The following is a 15,422-nucleotide window of genomic DNA, read 5'->3' on the forward strand; positions in this document are numbered from 1 at the left end:
CGACGCAATATTTTAATTTAAAAAATAATTATTATTATTATATAAATTCATTGAGAAAACAATCGTTTATTCTTCCCCGCTTTTTATTCCAAACGTATCGTTGATCTACAGGTCATCCAATCATTCCACTTGACCTTAGACATCTTCGTCGGAGAGATCGACGCACGCAGATCGCGCGCGCGCGCGGAGAAGTCGCCGCGTGCTCAAAAGTACGTCGTGCGAGATGAAAACCACGACGAATCGTAATGAAAAGAGGCCTGCTGCCCCGCGGCCAGTGGCAGAAGTGTTGCGTTACGAAGTGCAGCCGGTTACCAATTGGCTCTCCCGCGCCAGGGCGGAGGAGCTAACGTTGCGCTAACGTCGGCCGGCTATGCGACTCCGCGCGCTTCCACACTTCCTAGGCCCGTCTCTCAGCCGGTACGGCTGTGTTTATATTACCGTCGTATATACGATACGTACACGTTCGCACACCGCGCGATTACATTTCACTTCTCGATAACACGACAGGCCGACTGTCGTGTGGGAACTATTAAAACAAATGTGACCCCTGGAGATGCGGACTGAACCGCGTTATCGTTTTTCTCGCTCATTGCCACCGCAAATAAAATGATATGGCGATCTTTATTGGCCTTCGTGTGTGAAATTTCGCACGTTAATATTTAAAACAAAAGGAAAGAATTTGAGTTTTACACGATCGAATGCTTGGACACGGGAAGCAGGGCGCGATCTCCATGGACAGGATCCAAAGACTTCTTTTCACAGCTTCATTTTTCCTATCGCTTATTGAATTCCTTCACTTACAAATCAGATCTTTATCGATTTTCTCTCCCAAGTACGATTTAACGGCCGTACACGTTTGTATATATGCCGATAGTACGTACAGCCGCGTATTTGCACGACTCAGAACCGTAAAACCGTGCGGTACGTGAGGCTGGTGCGCGCAATAATGATATGCGTGAGGCGAGCGCGCTCAATAAGCGGAAATCGATTTGACTGCTCTGTCGTATGTCGATGCGCATTAACCCGTTCGAGGGTGCCGGCAATGGCGCGCGGCAGCGTGTAGCGTACGAGCGAACCGATTATCGTCAAATGAACTTTGCGAAAGAGGAAAAAAAGAAAGCATTCCGCGCGATGGTCAGAGGCTACCGTGTACGAACGTTGAAAAGCAATTGAAGTTGTAACAAAGAACGATATTAATCAAGCCACCAACTCGCGTATACGTGCACCGGTATATACCCGACAAGTCAGTCCTTCGTTATCTGACACTTGGAGGGACAGCCCGGCGGCGCGGCGCGGCGCGGCGGCGGGTGAAGCAACGCGCCACGTGATACGCGTCGCGGGGCTGCGCCCCGAGCGATGAGGGTTTTCGAGGGGGTTTCGAGTTTTCGTGGATCCTCTCTCGTGAGAAATGTCGCGGGCAGATACCGTACTCCCGAGTTTACCGCGGATATATACTATATACCGCCCTTTAACGTCAAGCCAGAAGTTGCCGCTCGGCCCGTAATTGCGGTGCCGTAACCGATAATTGCCGGCAGAAATACTTCATTAATACGTAGGTATAGAAAGGATAATCGGCCGCGATAGTACGGCCGGACTTATAAATTTGCACACTGTACTCGCGGCACCTGTTATTAAATCCTGTCGGTAAGCGGCTGACACGCTCGCTGTTGGGCCGACAGGAAATCAGGCGGTACCCTGGCGGCCCCCGCGGCCCCCGGAGCGCACGCATGAACAAGTCAGCCGTATAACCGGTAATAACACGCGTAATTGGTGGTTTTTGTTTGTCGTCGAATTTCGACGCCACCCGCCGCCGTAACGCCGAGATCTCTGTACAATGCACAACGCGCGCGGATGTACCGTAACTTGGAGAACGTGTTTGTTCTAGCGGGCCCAAGGTTGTTGCGCCACAAGAGAGGAGGGGGGAGGTATATTACCTTAACGCGCCTCTATCATAAATTTCTCAACTTTCGCGGACAGATTGAGTGAGGGGTTTCGGCACCGTCTAGGGTCTAATTGATAGGTGCGGTCGACATTTAAGTTCAATATTCATAGAATTCTCGCTCGCGGTCGCATTCCTGCGCATTCCTGCGACCGCGATAAGAGCGCGGCAACGCAAACTCGTTCGTATAGAACATCACGCTCGCAGCCAGTTTTCCCGGCGATATTTCTCCGACGAGAGTCTCCGCGTCCGCTCGGTTGAACGCGTTAAAATATTATTGAAATGGAACAACGATCCCCGATCGCGCAAACTAGGCGATCTTATGCGGCTATCAAGTTAGTAACTGAACTCTCAGTGCCCCGTCGTCACGTTCTAAGTCTAATATTCACATCGGTGCCTATCGTTGCGATCTACCGACGCGGCCGTACCGATAGACGAAAATGACCGCGAACGGTGCGGGAGAAGAAGAGGAAACGATCCCGGAACGATGTGAGAGACAGAGAGGAAGGTACGGACGCGCCGGATGAACGGAGAAAGCAGATAAACGGAGAGAGCCTCGAGATGCGAGAGGGATGCCGAGGAAGGAGGCGGAATTCACGGCGTAGGGTTTATGGTAGAGAGGCGAACAAAGCGGGTGGCGGTAACACGGCCCGCACGCAGAAGTTCTCGTGTTCGTATGTCCACGGGTAAGCGCGAGTGACACTAATTAATGAAATAATGGCACCGGGATGTGCCCGATCCGGGCTCGCGTAGAGGAAGGTGTCGAACGCGTCGCGGCTGGGCGTGGGCGGTTATTTACGCTCATTTGTTGTCCGCGCGCTTTCGTTCCTTCTTTTGCGCGTATGCGTATATGTGCGCGGGTGTGTATGTGTGTCGCATACTGTGTCAGCCTCTCTTTTTGTCTTGTAGAAAGAAGCCTTGTTTACAATATTTCCAACTGAACTTTCGGAGCTTGATAATGAGCAGAAGACTCTCGCAATTTTTTTCGCAGATAATATATCTAATTTTTATCAAATTACATCTTCGCGTTATCGCGACATACCTAGGAAAGTATAAACTTATATGAATATTTTTTGATCTGTGGACGTTAAAATCTACGAATTCAGCTACGGAAACGTATTAGTACGACGCTTTCTCACGCTCAATAAAATCGTCTATGTGAACAACAATATTTTCGTCCTCCGTCACCCTATCACGCATCCATGGTAAGCTCATCCGTGCAATGCATCACCGCGGCTGCAACGGTGCACCGCCGTTGAACCGCCGAACTTCGTAAATCCGAGTCGGCTGGTGCTGTCCGCAGCACGACGGAACGACGAATTTATCTGAGTTCCGCGGGGCCGTGGCACAAGGTAGATACATCCACCTTCTTCCTTTCGTTTTCCCCTCTCTCGCACGTGGTGCTCCGTAATCGGATACTTTCCGACTCGCGTCCGAGCCGATCGCGGTAATTAATGGCGCAGAATCTGTCTTTTGTATCTTTCTCATTTATTTTTTTCGTCGGAGTGAGACACGGAAAGAAACGTGAAATATTTGTACAAGATGTAGGAGAAAAAGTGGCGTGGAGATGAGACGACATTTTTGTCGCCCATTTCGAGAAACCCAAGTCGAAGAGTGATATATCACTCAAAACGAGTGAAATGCAAGTGTAACGAAAAGTGAAAATTGAGCCTGTGCACGTCGAGTGATTCGCTACTCTAAAAAAGAGTAAAATTGCGCTCTATAAGTTGGACCGAAATTGCACTCCATTGGAATGAAAAGGCACTCTTTTCGAGTGCAATATATCAGCGTCCATAGGAGTGAATTATGTCACTCTAAAATTTTGAGTGGAACATTTCACTGTGTTAGAGTCATTCATCAGTCGATCTTTAGTGAATCGTGATTCAGCATAAGTTTTAGAATGAGATCGTATCACTCCGGTAGAGTAGCCGCTCTAAAAATTAGAGTAAAAAATTTACTCCTACCTTATGACTTTCCGAATTTACTCAAATTATATTAGTGGCGAACTCTATGACATTTAGAGAGTAGAATTCGTCGAATTTAATAGATCGGATCGATACAAGGATACGGTATTCTCTCCAGGACGAAACTTATCGCGAGCGTAATTGCCGTACGGTCGCGGGCATTTCGTCGGCGCGCCATATAAGTGAGACGTCATAAATCGGTCGACGAAATAGATTGCGGGCTCTCTCGCGCCTCGCGCGCGGTGGCTCGCACGGCCGCCAACGCCATATATCCGATTCCATATAAATATCTCTCGGGGCGGTGCTAATTTAGTTGGCAATCTCCGCGTAATTTATCTCGCCTTCGCGCACTCGCCTCGCCTTCGATCGGCGGGCGGGTGTCAACGGGGGGTTGACGTGGAAAATCGTCCGTATACCTATCGCGAGTATATACGCGCGATAGTCACGTCGCTCACTGTTATAACGATCCCCGTTGTTCGCTCGTACGACGTGTCCGCTATTAAGGCGCTCCCGCGATTCCGATTCCTTCCCGCGGCGGTGCGCGCGTTAGACGCGTTATTTCCACGACTAACGGTATAGCGTTACCGTAACATTAATTTCAGCGGAGATACCAAATCGACGATTTCTGTCCGGCATGCCGGGTCGGAACACGCGCGGCACACGATCTCCCCGCTTTAATGAGATAGGCGGGTAATCGGGTGATATAAAGGATAAGGCGGTAATAAGTTCTGTCAGTTAATTCCTACGGATTTACAAATATGCGTTGAGGCCGATCCGCGCCTTCCGCGTAACGAATCGCCCGATGGTGTCCGGACACCGTGTAGCCGTTGACTATGACCATTAATGGGTGTCTCGAATAATTAGCGTCCTCGTTTGACGTCGTGTCAGGGCTAATTGACAAAAATTTATCGCATACGACCGCTACAATCTATCAGTACACCTTATTAATGCTTACGATTTCCTCTTCCTATTCGTGGCATCGATCCTTTTATTTTTTCAAGCTTTTATTGTATCTTCTTCGTAATCTTCGTTATATATATAAAAAACGCTTCTTTCTTCGGTAACTCTCTACAAGAGATAAAAGGCTGACAGTCTCTACGCGTTCCGCGAGTCTATGAACAGAGCGGAAGGCGCTTAAATCTCCGACTCTTGAAACTACGGAAAGGTTTTCCCACACAAGCAATCGTGCGTATCTCATCGCGCCGAGAGCTCAAAGCCCCCGAGGAATACGACGAATTTAGCGGGAATCGCGGTAACTTCTCCGGTCCCCGGCGAAGAGCAAGATTTCCGCGGTGGCAGCGAGTGGGAGATATATCCGCGGTTGCCTCGTGAGTTCCATCGAACTGTCCGGCGGTCCTTTTCCAAGCCTCTCTACCGGTCGTTCCTTTCAGCCGATGGTCCCGCGCAAACATACGGACGCAGATAGTCGCGTTCGCCCTGTTCAGCTGAACGGAGGGAAAAGGACGTGAAGCGACCAGCGGCGCGTTTGACTCGAGTCGCACCGCATCATAAACTGTCCGTTGTAGTTTCCTAACTCCCTCTCTTTCTCTTTCCTGTTGTCTCTCTAGCATCTATGTCGCAAGTAGGTACGTACACTTAAATCTGCCAGCTTATTCGCGGCTCTAGTACCGTCTATTGCTACCAGTAGCGATTTCTGCGCTCGCTCTCCTTGTCCGGTAAGTATAGCTCCCAGGAGACACACACAGGAAAGTTGTCGCACTCACCGTCATGGAGAGGACGCTTCCGGATGCACGCGCGATGCACTCGCATGCCCAGCGAACGGACGAAAGGCACGAGAGGATAGTCGCCGGTCTCTTCTCGTACTAGCCCGCGAATAAGCGGGATTTTTTTCAAATACGGCTCTATCAGTATGTGTCACGCACAACGCGGGCAACGAATATTATGTGTAGATCCCAGAACCTTCTCTGAGCCAGGGACGTGACATACCGCTCGCGAGAAAAATGACTGTAATTGCTTTTATATAAAATATACGAATGTATATATACGTGTTATCGACTTATTTAAATGAAATCTTGAATATGCAAATGATAATGGGTAAACGGTATGTGCCGCATAACAAATTGTGAAAAAGATGTAAGAACTGATACAAGAAACATTTGTCGATTATTGCTCGATAACGGAATGTACATCCTATGTACGTGTATTCGCGTATATACCTTATTAGTCGTTTATCAAGAATTAATTTTAAACGAGGGGAAGAAGCTTCTCGCTGATAGGTCAACGGCATCCGCAAAGGAATTATACTCAACATGAAGATATCAAATAAGGAGTGATGTAGAGAAAAAAATTATTTCCAACAGTTCCCTGGTAGAAATTTTGACTGGGCGCTTGCATGGCACTGACCAGCGTGCCACACTGCCACTTCAGGAGCTGGCATGGCACGCTGGTAAGCGCCATCCTCGAAACGTCACGTTTTGCCCGCTAGCGCCACAGATCTAATGTGATGCTGGCATGGCGCTAACATGGCGGCAGTAAGGTACTATCATAATGCAGACATGGGACTAGCGAGTTTTTAACGTGGCACGTGTATGGCGCTAACATGGCGCCAATAAGGTACAATTTCTAAATCCATATAATGCATTTATTTAAAGATTATCATTTAATTAGTTATTTTTAACAGACTGTCAATTGAACTAATAATATTTACTACTCCTAAATTAACTACTATCTCATAAATTAGGAAACATGAAAATAAATATGTATACAATGACAAACGTGACTCTATATCAACGAGATAAAGGAAGTGGTATTAAGTTCAATAGGGTGATAAAATGACACCATTATAATTAAAAATAAAATACCTTATATTTGGCAAATAATCGCAGTCTTATTACATCGACAGTTTTACAATTATTAATTTTCTATGTTCCAGATAAAAAACAAATACTTTGTACTTCTTTTCACTTAACACTATAACTATAAGGCCTTTATTCGCGAGTACACCTAAATACATTCTAGCTCATCCTATCTTATTGTAAAAGTTCATGATAGAATTTCAGTGGTATACCCCAGTACAGAAATCGATAAAATTAAATTTTAATAAAAAATTAAAAATGGAGCAATTTATGAAATTGGAAGAAAAAACGCAATTGAGCGCATCTCGCGTCTCCCTTTGTCTATCAATGGAAAAAAAGGTAGTCGAGTGTATGTGTCCGTCGACTATTAATTACTGATTGCAGTAAGTACGCAGAAGCAGCGAGAAGACTGTACTTTAAACTAAACGAAAATAGAACGCAGAAATAGTCTCTAAGGTGCGACTCTCCGTAGGTCCTTACCCCGCAGATTTACTACAGTTCGTTTTATAAATATCATTTTGTCGAAGTCAAGTTAAGCTTGCTTGCGATATGATGCTCAGCTTCATTAGCTGAGTCATATAAATACTCATTGAAAATAATAATCAAAATAATGTTCACGATACACATTTTTAATAAATTTTAAATATATAGAACAAAATAAGAACAAAAAACTCACTATTTGATAGTTCTGATTCTGGTTCTGGTTCAGATGTTTTTGCAGTTGGTACAATAATACTTTTTTCCGTAACATTATTCTCCAATAATTTTGACCTTACAGCCGTAAACTTCTTCTCCGACAATTTGATGACTTCATAGCAGATTTATTTTTATCTGCAATTAATATAATATAATATTAAAAACCTGGATTGTGTTTTAGTTGGAGTTAAGTTAAATAATATTATTCTACATTTTAAAATGCATCAAACCTGACTGACTGCAAGATTTTTTTGTGAACATAGGAATTTCATTAAAAAGATTTTTAATTTCATCTACATTTTTTTTCAACTTTTGTTGTCGGTAAACTGTCTCTGCTTTTTTATTTTTTTCTTCGTCGTCTTCCGAATCTTGCGAAAAAGCAGTCTCAGTTCGACCAAGAAGTATCAAACGATCCATAGCTTCTGTGAATGTCTCTGAAATAATTATTTTATTTACATTTATTGCGATTAATTAATAGAAACCTATAAGTTAATTAGTTTACCATTTTTAATTAAATAAAATTTTTAACTACATAAAGGCATTTACAGATCGACGCAATTTAATTATAGATTTAGAATTTAGTTTTAATTTTTGTGCATCACCATTATGTGCGTTAGCTGTGATCTGTTGGATCGAGCTAGTCTGTGAACACCTTTGTCAGTTCGGATATAATATTCATAAGGTTCTTTTATTAAAAAAAAAGGAAATATTATTTGTACATACTACATACTTGCTTGCCCAACAATGTCAATATTGTAGAATGGCCATGAGTCTGGTACTTCAGATTCTTGTTTCACCATATCGTGGAGTTCATTGATGTTCTTTTTTGTATATGGAGGAGGAAGAAACGGAACTTTTAATCTTTTTGTTTTCTCGTCTCAGTCAATCCAGGCTGAAGGGACAATATCAATTTCTTTCGTGAGATCTTTCTCCCACGTTAACAAATCTCACAATTTTAAATCGATAAATCATTTTTTCGCCGTCGTCGCTTTCAGACATCTGTATAAATATGTATAAATTATCCCTTACATGACACTGATGATGTTGGTCACACTTAATAGCAACAAGAAAAAATTTGGAAAAATTAGATGCAGGGCACAAATCTAAATTAATATCGCACCGGTATAAGGCTGCGTTCGGAAACATCACCCGAGTGCACACGAGCAATACTCCGCTCTCTTTCTATCTCAGCGAGTTAGAAGGAGAAGAGAGTATACCCGTGGGTACCCGGGTGACGTTTCCGAAGCTTAACACGCGCGACACTCTCAATCAAACTCTAGTACACGGCAACACTAATTACGACGCAAAATAATACACGAAATGGTACACGCGGTTGCAAGCACGAAAAACGCGAGAAATGGTGGATTCGCGATCTCGAAATCAGGTCGCTGCCACGTAGTCGCCTGCGTCCCTTCCACGGTCGCGATCTCCAGGAGCCTGCAATCTCAATCCGCGATCCCCCGAAGCCAACGAGACTATCCCGGGCCTCTCGCTCTCCATACCGACCACCAACACCAAAGTAAGCCTTCTCGGCAGTTAACGCGAATTATGTACGAGTCGGTACGAGCAAGAACGCGACCCGGAGGGCGGTGTCGTGGCTTTATTCACGCGAAATGTTCACGGCAACCTCACCGAAAATGTGTTCTTCTTTCACATCGGCTCGTATCCGTCCGGGCTCGGGTCTCGGGTCTCGGCAGCCAGCAGCAGATAACGGCGCGATAACCTCCAAAATTTTTACGTGCCAACGCCGGAGAACGACCGCGAAAATGCGCTCGATAGAGGAATCGATGACGTGCGACGCGCCCCCTCCCAGGCGCGCGGCCTTCGGCGCGATAGCGCGGGCCAATTAGGGACGGGCTCGCAGGCCCGCGATATATCCCCGCGCAGTGCTGTCAGCAGCGTTACGATAGATGTAGTTGTAGCCTATCAGTTCTTCTAAAACTGATTAGCGCCAATTTAATTATTTATTATTTATGCCGAACCAAATTATTTATTTACCATTTATTTATTATTATTTATTATTATTTATTATTTTATTATATTTATTATCATTATTATTTATTATTATTTATTATCATTATTGCCAGATAAATTAGTAGAGCCTGCCAGCCGAAGAACCCCGGCCGCGGCAGGTGAAGGATAAAATAATCCTGTCTCAATTTAACATACGTACATATGTTAATAATTTCTAAAACATTAAGAAGTCGATCTAGAAGCCAAAGAGAAGAATCTCGACAGCACCTAATGTGGCGCAAGTGTGGATCGCATTAGAAACTCAGTCAAATCCAGACCTGCGCCCGTTCAATTTTATGTAAATGCCATATTAGGCGCGGACATGGCCCTGATATGGCTCTTTCCAGTTTTTTAGGATAAGGCTGTGGCGTGGCAAACTTGCATGGCGCTGACAAGTGTCGTGGCGCTGGCAAGGCAATTTCTACCAGGGTTAATTTCCACGGAATTTGTTGGACTACTTTCATGATTATAGACATGCAAAGTTACTTTTTTCTTGAAGTGAAAGATATGCGGATACGGATATGTATAATTAAATGATAATTTTATCGCGGTGATTCTTTTTATGAATTATTATTATTCTTCGGAGCATTCGATGATCACCATTTGATGACGATGATGTTTACTTATAATATTCGCGTCTTTTATTGCTAAATTTATACTTTTGCGCCTTTCTCGTACAGATCGTTAATATTTGCGTCTCATTAGGGCTCTAATATTCAATTATCTTAAATACTTTATGCCTGTCTATCTATTTCTGTATTTGCACCATGAGGAAAATGAAGATATATTGACGAGAGTATATCCCTGCTTATTATGAACAGTCAGCGAAAGTAAATTGGAAATTGCAGTATGCGGAAATTGAATGTGTAATTTGCTTGGTTACGTTACTTATCTACTTTGACGTAAGGTATAATAGGAATTTGTAGGAAAATATGCCGTCGATATAAACGTGAACGCTAAAAGACACAAACGATCTTTATAATCGGCAAATTAGTATACCTACGAGACGATATCCGAAATGAGGCAATGGCGAAATAAGGCGGAAATCAGGGCCGAGAAATTAACGAGTGGCGTGCACGCATCGGGCAACGGATCCAAGCAACCACCAATCTCCGTTGTACTCGTCCGTTCATTAGCGTTCCCGCTGTTTCCGACAATTTCGCGCTAACGACGCCTTTTTGCGAATCCCCACTGAAATTGTCGCGTGACACGACCGTGACTTCCTTGCGCGTTCTAATGCTCGCCTTCAATCGCGTTCCGTCCGGTTGTCACGTAATTCCACGTAGGAAATTAGGCCTGGCCGTTCACGTGAACGCGGGCGGACGCTCTCATTAAGACGCTCCGAAGCTCGCAGAGATTACAATGCTGTATCGAGACGACTCGAAACGAAACCTGAGTCCGTGGTAGATGCTGTGTTAAACTGTAGTCCTCTCCTCCCCCGATTGCCAGAACGATTCGATCGCGATCCACAGCCGCGAATTATTTTTCCGTCCGTTTCGTTTCTCCCTTTGTCCACGATTCTCCAACAACTCTTTCTCCCTCCCTCTCACTCCGACGTTCCATTCGCGAAGCTCCTCGCGAGAGACCGGCGCTGCGAGGGCACCGGCACTAATTAACGTTGACAGTAATTAGCATAAATACCAGCGCTCCCATGCCGAGAGCTGCGCTCCCAAGCTCGGCACACGATCGGCTGGAATCGCGACTCCGCTTTATCTCGCGATTTCGCACTAATCACTCGCTTGTTTCTACTATTTCTCCTCGCGCCGCACGCCTCCGTCTGTAACTTACCCGAGCGCGTTTATTCCCCCGTATTTGCAGCCCTCTTGCCCGATATTGGCGACTTACCTGTAAAACACAGAAAACGATGTGATTAATGGAAAATCGTTTGAGAATAACGAAAGGTAAAGGGAGATTAAAGCACACAAGCGATTGCTTCGCGAGCCGGTTTAATGAAGACGGCTTAATGATCGCGCGCCGATCGTTGCTCGCATCGTCGTCGTTGTCGACAATTTCTCCGCGGGACGCGGAAATATTACGCGCCGATCATACCGATACTTTTCGCCGACGTTATTTTAGTGACGACGTCGTACGGCGTGAAACGATCAACAGGAAAATAAAAGGAAACGAGAGGAAACGTCGTCCCCGCGCGGGATTGGGACGCGGAGAAGGCAATCCGGGTAATAAATACGATCCAATACAACGGGCACTAAGGCTCTTAGCGCGGCTATTAGGCGACTACCACTTCTATCGAATAATCATACATGCATGAGGATTTTCTATACTTTCCGATTATCGTAGATTGGAGAACGTCGTATCGCAGTAAATTTCGTCTTGGTAGCTATATAAAAAGTTTCTCTTGAAATGCAGTTTCCGCTATGTATATGCAAAAATATTCTCTGTTATTAGAAATTTTTCCAAATTAGATATCTAATTTGATAAATTTAATGCGGAGTCTCTCAGACGGTTCTCCCGAGAAGGACAAAATTCAAACATCATTTGAATTCGGCGCGCGGTTCTCAAGATCTGGCGGGGTACGAGCCGCGATCCCTGTACGGTGTACAACCGCAAAATCAATTTCCGCGAGAGTGGCGCGAGGAACGGGCGGGATCCGATCATCGGGAAAGGGGAGGGGGGGAAAAGGGGCAGTAGGGCCCGTGGGTGCAGGAGGTCCCGTTTCGCTGCCACGGGATTCGAATACGCGGCGAATTAAACCGGCGGGCAATCAAACTTTTCAATATCCCTGCTCATGTCGCATATACGCCATAAAACGCCCGCTGCGCCGCCGACCTGCTCTCCTCCCGGTGTTCCTTTTTTCCCCGTTTCGTCTGTCTCTCTTTCTCTCACCCCGCCGCTCTGTCGCCCTGTCACCGAACGCCTCAGTCCTGCGTCAGATGTTTAATATGCGTACACGTATGTGTACGTGTACGCGTCTACACGCCTTTGTATTCACATATTTGCGTGAGTCGACTCGGTGTGGCTTGCGAGGGTTGGAGGACTGCGGAGAAAGGGTCGCGCGCATGCCCTCCTCTGAATTTAATTCAATTTAACATCATCGACGTCCAATGTCGCGCGATTTGACCCCTCGATAATCGCGGCCGGCGACTCCGCCGTGTTACCGGACGGAGATGTTTTCGTTGGGGAGAATTGATGGGAACGGAATAATGCTGGAGGCTAATAGTTACCACCGTACCGACGACACGATACGATTATAAGCAATATGAGAGCGAGGAACGAGTCCAACTGCTTTTATCTTGGCGACGCACTTTTTTTCATTTCATTTTATTTCTTTTCTTTTCAGATAATTTGTCCGAGGCGATCGTCGAGAGCGAACCGTATAAAACTCGGGACCTCGAGTCAGCCAGTGGCACCCAGGCAACCGGGAGAGCAGCAACGACGAAGTTGGAACGTCGGGTACCCCGGTGTACGAAGGCGTTCACGGAGCGGCTCTAACACGGCTCATTAGCCTACAGCGTCGCTAATGAAAGCTCGTTACCCGGGTGCATGCACGCCGAGAAAGAGGACGGGGTCAGTTCTCGATGTGACGGGGGGGGGGGGGAGGAAAAGAGGGCGAGGAACGAAGGACACGATGGAGCGCCGCCGATGGGGAAGCTTCCGATGTTATTTTGCGCTCGGTGACTTAGTATTCGCAGGCCGTCGCCGCCGCCCCCGCGAGTACCCATCGCCGGTTAACCGCTGATGGCGTGCATGTATGTATATATGCTGCGGTTGCGCGCCCGCGCCGTTCAATGGTGAAAGATGGAAGGAAAAAAGGGAGAGAATCTTATCTGGAACCGCGGATCTAAGTTGATTGGGTGTGAGGTACAAGGCACTCTCTCGCGCCCTACGTCGAAGAGCCGAACAAGACCGAGAACGTCGTAACCTTCGACCAGGCCTCCTTCTCTTCTTCCTTTTCTTCCCCCCCCCCGCCTCCTCTTCTTTTCTTCTTATTCCTCTCCCTTCCTCGTATCCTCCTTTTCGCGGTCGGCGCGGCGCGGCCGGTCCCGCTCGGCCGTGCCGGTTCAATACCGAGGATTCGCTTATTGTTTCGTGCACGAGATCCCGTATCTGGTAAATACGAGCGTTCGCCGGACATGCCAAATGAACTCACGGGATGGTTTACGATCGGCGTTATGATGCGATCCACGCCGAAGGGAGTCATGCATGGCTCGTTTGCACGTAACTGGGGCTCTTCCGACACGTGAAACGTGTTTATTCCATTTGAAATTCATTAGGAAACCGAGTAGTAATTATTTACTTCTCGTGTCGATAAATTCGCGCAAATCTGCATCAATGTGGATTAACGTAAAAGAATCCAAATCAGAAGAGAAGACTCGACACACAGTTCCTTCTGTTAGACTAATTTATTATTAAGCCTAAATTCTTTTAGGGCGCCGTAAAACACAAAATTTCCAACACGTTTATTTACTTACAACCGCGGGAACGGTGAACGACAGAAGCATCGCTGGGAAGGACACCGCCAGCAGTGTAATAGAGCGGAGCGGTTTTGTAAAAGCTTCGTGAGACCCCCTAACGCGGATTCCCTCGGGATGAAAGATGCCGATTCGGGTCCAGAAGAGGGTGGCCGCGAATGGCTCTTTGCACCTTCGCCGCTTTATAACCGCTAAGTGTACCCAAATCCCATTCGACGCCATAAAATCCTTAGAGGTTGCGTGGATCGCTCGGTAGGAGGCGGAGTAATATCCACGTAGGTTTCACATTGACGATTATGACATTGATCTGTGTGTTTGTGTGTGTTTATATATGTTGGACCCGTTGATCATCTACGATATTTCTGTTACGCTTGTCACGCTACTACCATGAATTCGGAAAATCAGGCGACTTGCAAGCTGCGATTTACGTTTGATCAGGCGGCTAGTGGCACGCGGAGACAAGAACTTGGCGCTGTAGTTCGCTGTGTCTAATCGATAACGGTTTTTCATCAACAATCTATAAGAAATACCAATAGGAAATCCTACAAATACAGAAAAATAAAACGTGGAGCACGCGGACGAACGTACGAAAGAAGGAAGTGCCGTTAAATGGAGACGGAGAAAGAGAGATAGAGAAGGAGGCAGAAAGAGCAGAGTACGGACGAAGAAAACTACGTGGGTCCGCGCTGCAACGCGATATAGCCGAGCCACGGCGTCCAACATTATTAGCTCGGCGGATCGCGCGGCTTCCACGGCGTATCCCGGCTCCTACCGTATTATTACGCGCAAAATGGCTCATTATTATCATTATTATTTTATATTTCCTCCGGAGCTCCGAAACCACCGAAAAGCAAAAAAGCCCACGAAATTAATATAAATAAAAGCTCTGGACACAGGACGTACCTGGCGAGAGATACCCGAAGATGGAAAGAGCGAACGCGGGGTGGAGAAAGGGGGCGCAGTCGACGGGAAGCGGAGGATGGAGGGAGAGAAGGAAGACACATATATCGGAAAAGATGGACCAAGGGAGAGAGAGGGAGGCAGGAAGAGGTAGAACGGACGCCAAAGTTGCTGGCTGCATCGTCGCCAGGCCAGGTTAAGGATATATAGCTGGGCCAGGATGAGGGGAAGAGTCAGGACCGCGCGGCGCGGCGGCGAGGAAGCGGGACACGGGGCGGCCGATATTAACAATAATTATTGGTTCGAGCCTCTCTCCGTCCGTGATCTTTCGAATCTCAAGATCACAAGTGAGATCAATTATGTCCGTCTGATTAGCCCGGGCCCCCGATCGGTATACAGGCGCGGGTATTATGCAGACAGAGACCCCTTCGATCGCACGTGTGTGCGTCTTCACCCCGCCGGCTCCTCCTGTCCCCCCCCCCCCACCTTCCTCCGCTACTCCCTTCGCCATCGGTGTCCCGCGGTCAAGTCGTACTTCTGGCCGCCCCCTTACCACCCCCTCTCGCCTCACCGTCGTTCTCTCATCCTACCGAATTATGAGCAGCGCGCCCGCGCACACGCCCGTATCAGCGCGTTATTATGTGGAGCACAGCGCCGTTTACGA

The 15,422-nt window shown here is 46.7% G+C and overlaps 1 protein-coding gene and 1 long non-coding RNA gene across 2 annotated transcripts in view; both read right to left on the bottom strand.

The window, feature by feature from the left end:
* Ds (dachsous cadherin-related 1) overlaps positions 1–15,422 on the bottom strand; it is a 351,409-nt gene that overhangs the window by 196,018 nt on the left and 139,969 nt on the right. The gene's annotated exons all lie outside the window — the stretch shown is intronic.
* Positions 6,711–9,206, bottom strand: LOC139772950 (uncharacterized). The gene is made up of 4 exons (XR_011718230.1): positions 9,048–9,206; positions 8,146–8,414; positions 7,646–7,849; positions 6,711–7,550 (listed from the first exon to the last, which is right to left on the bottom strand). It is a non-coding gene; the product is annotated as an uncharacterized lncRNA (long non-coding RNA).

Source organism: Temnothorax nylanderi, unplaced genomic scaffold (genome assembly GCF_030848795.1).
Source record: "Temnothorax nylanderi isolate EJ_2023f unplaced genomic scaffold, tnyl_v1.0 TNYL_tig0055_pilon, whole genome shotgun sequence".
Lineage (NCBI taxonomy): Eukaryota > Metazoa > Arthropoda > Insecta > Hymenoptera > Formicidae > Temnothorax > Temnothorax nylanderi.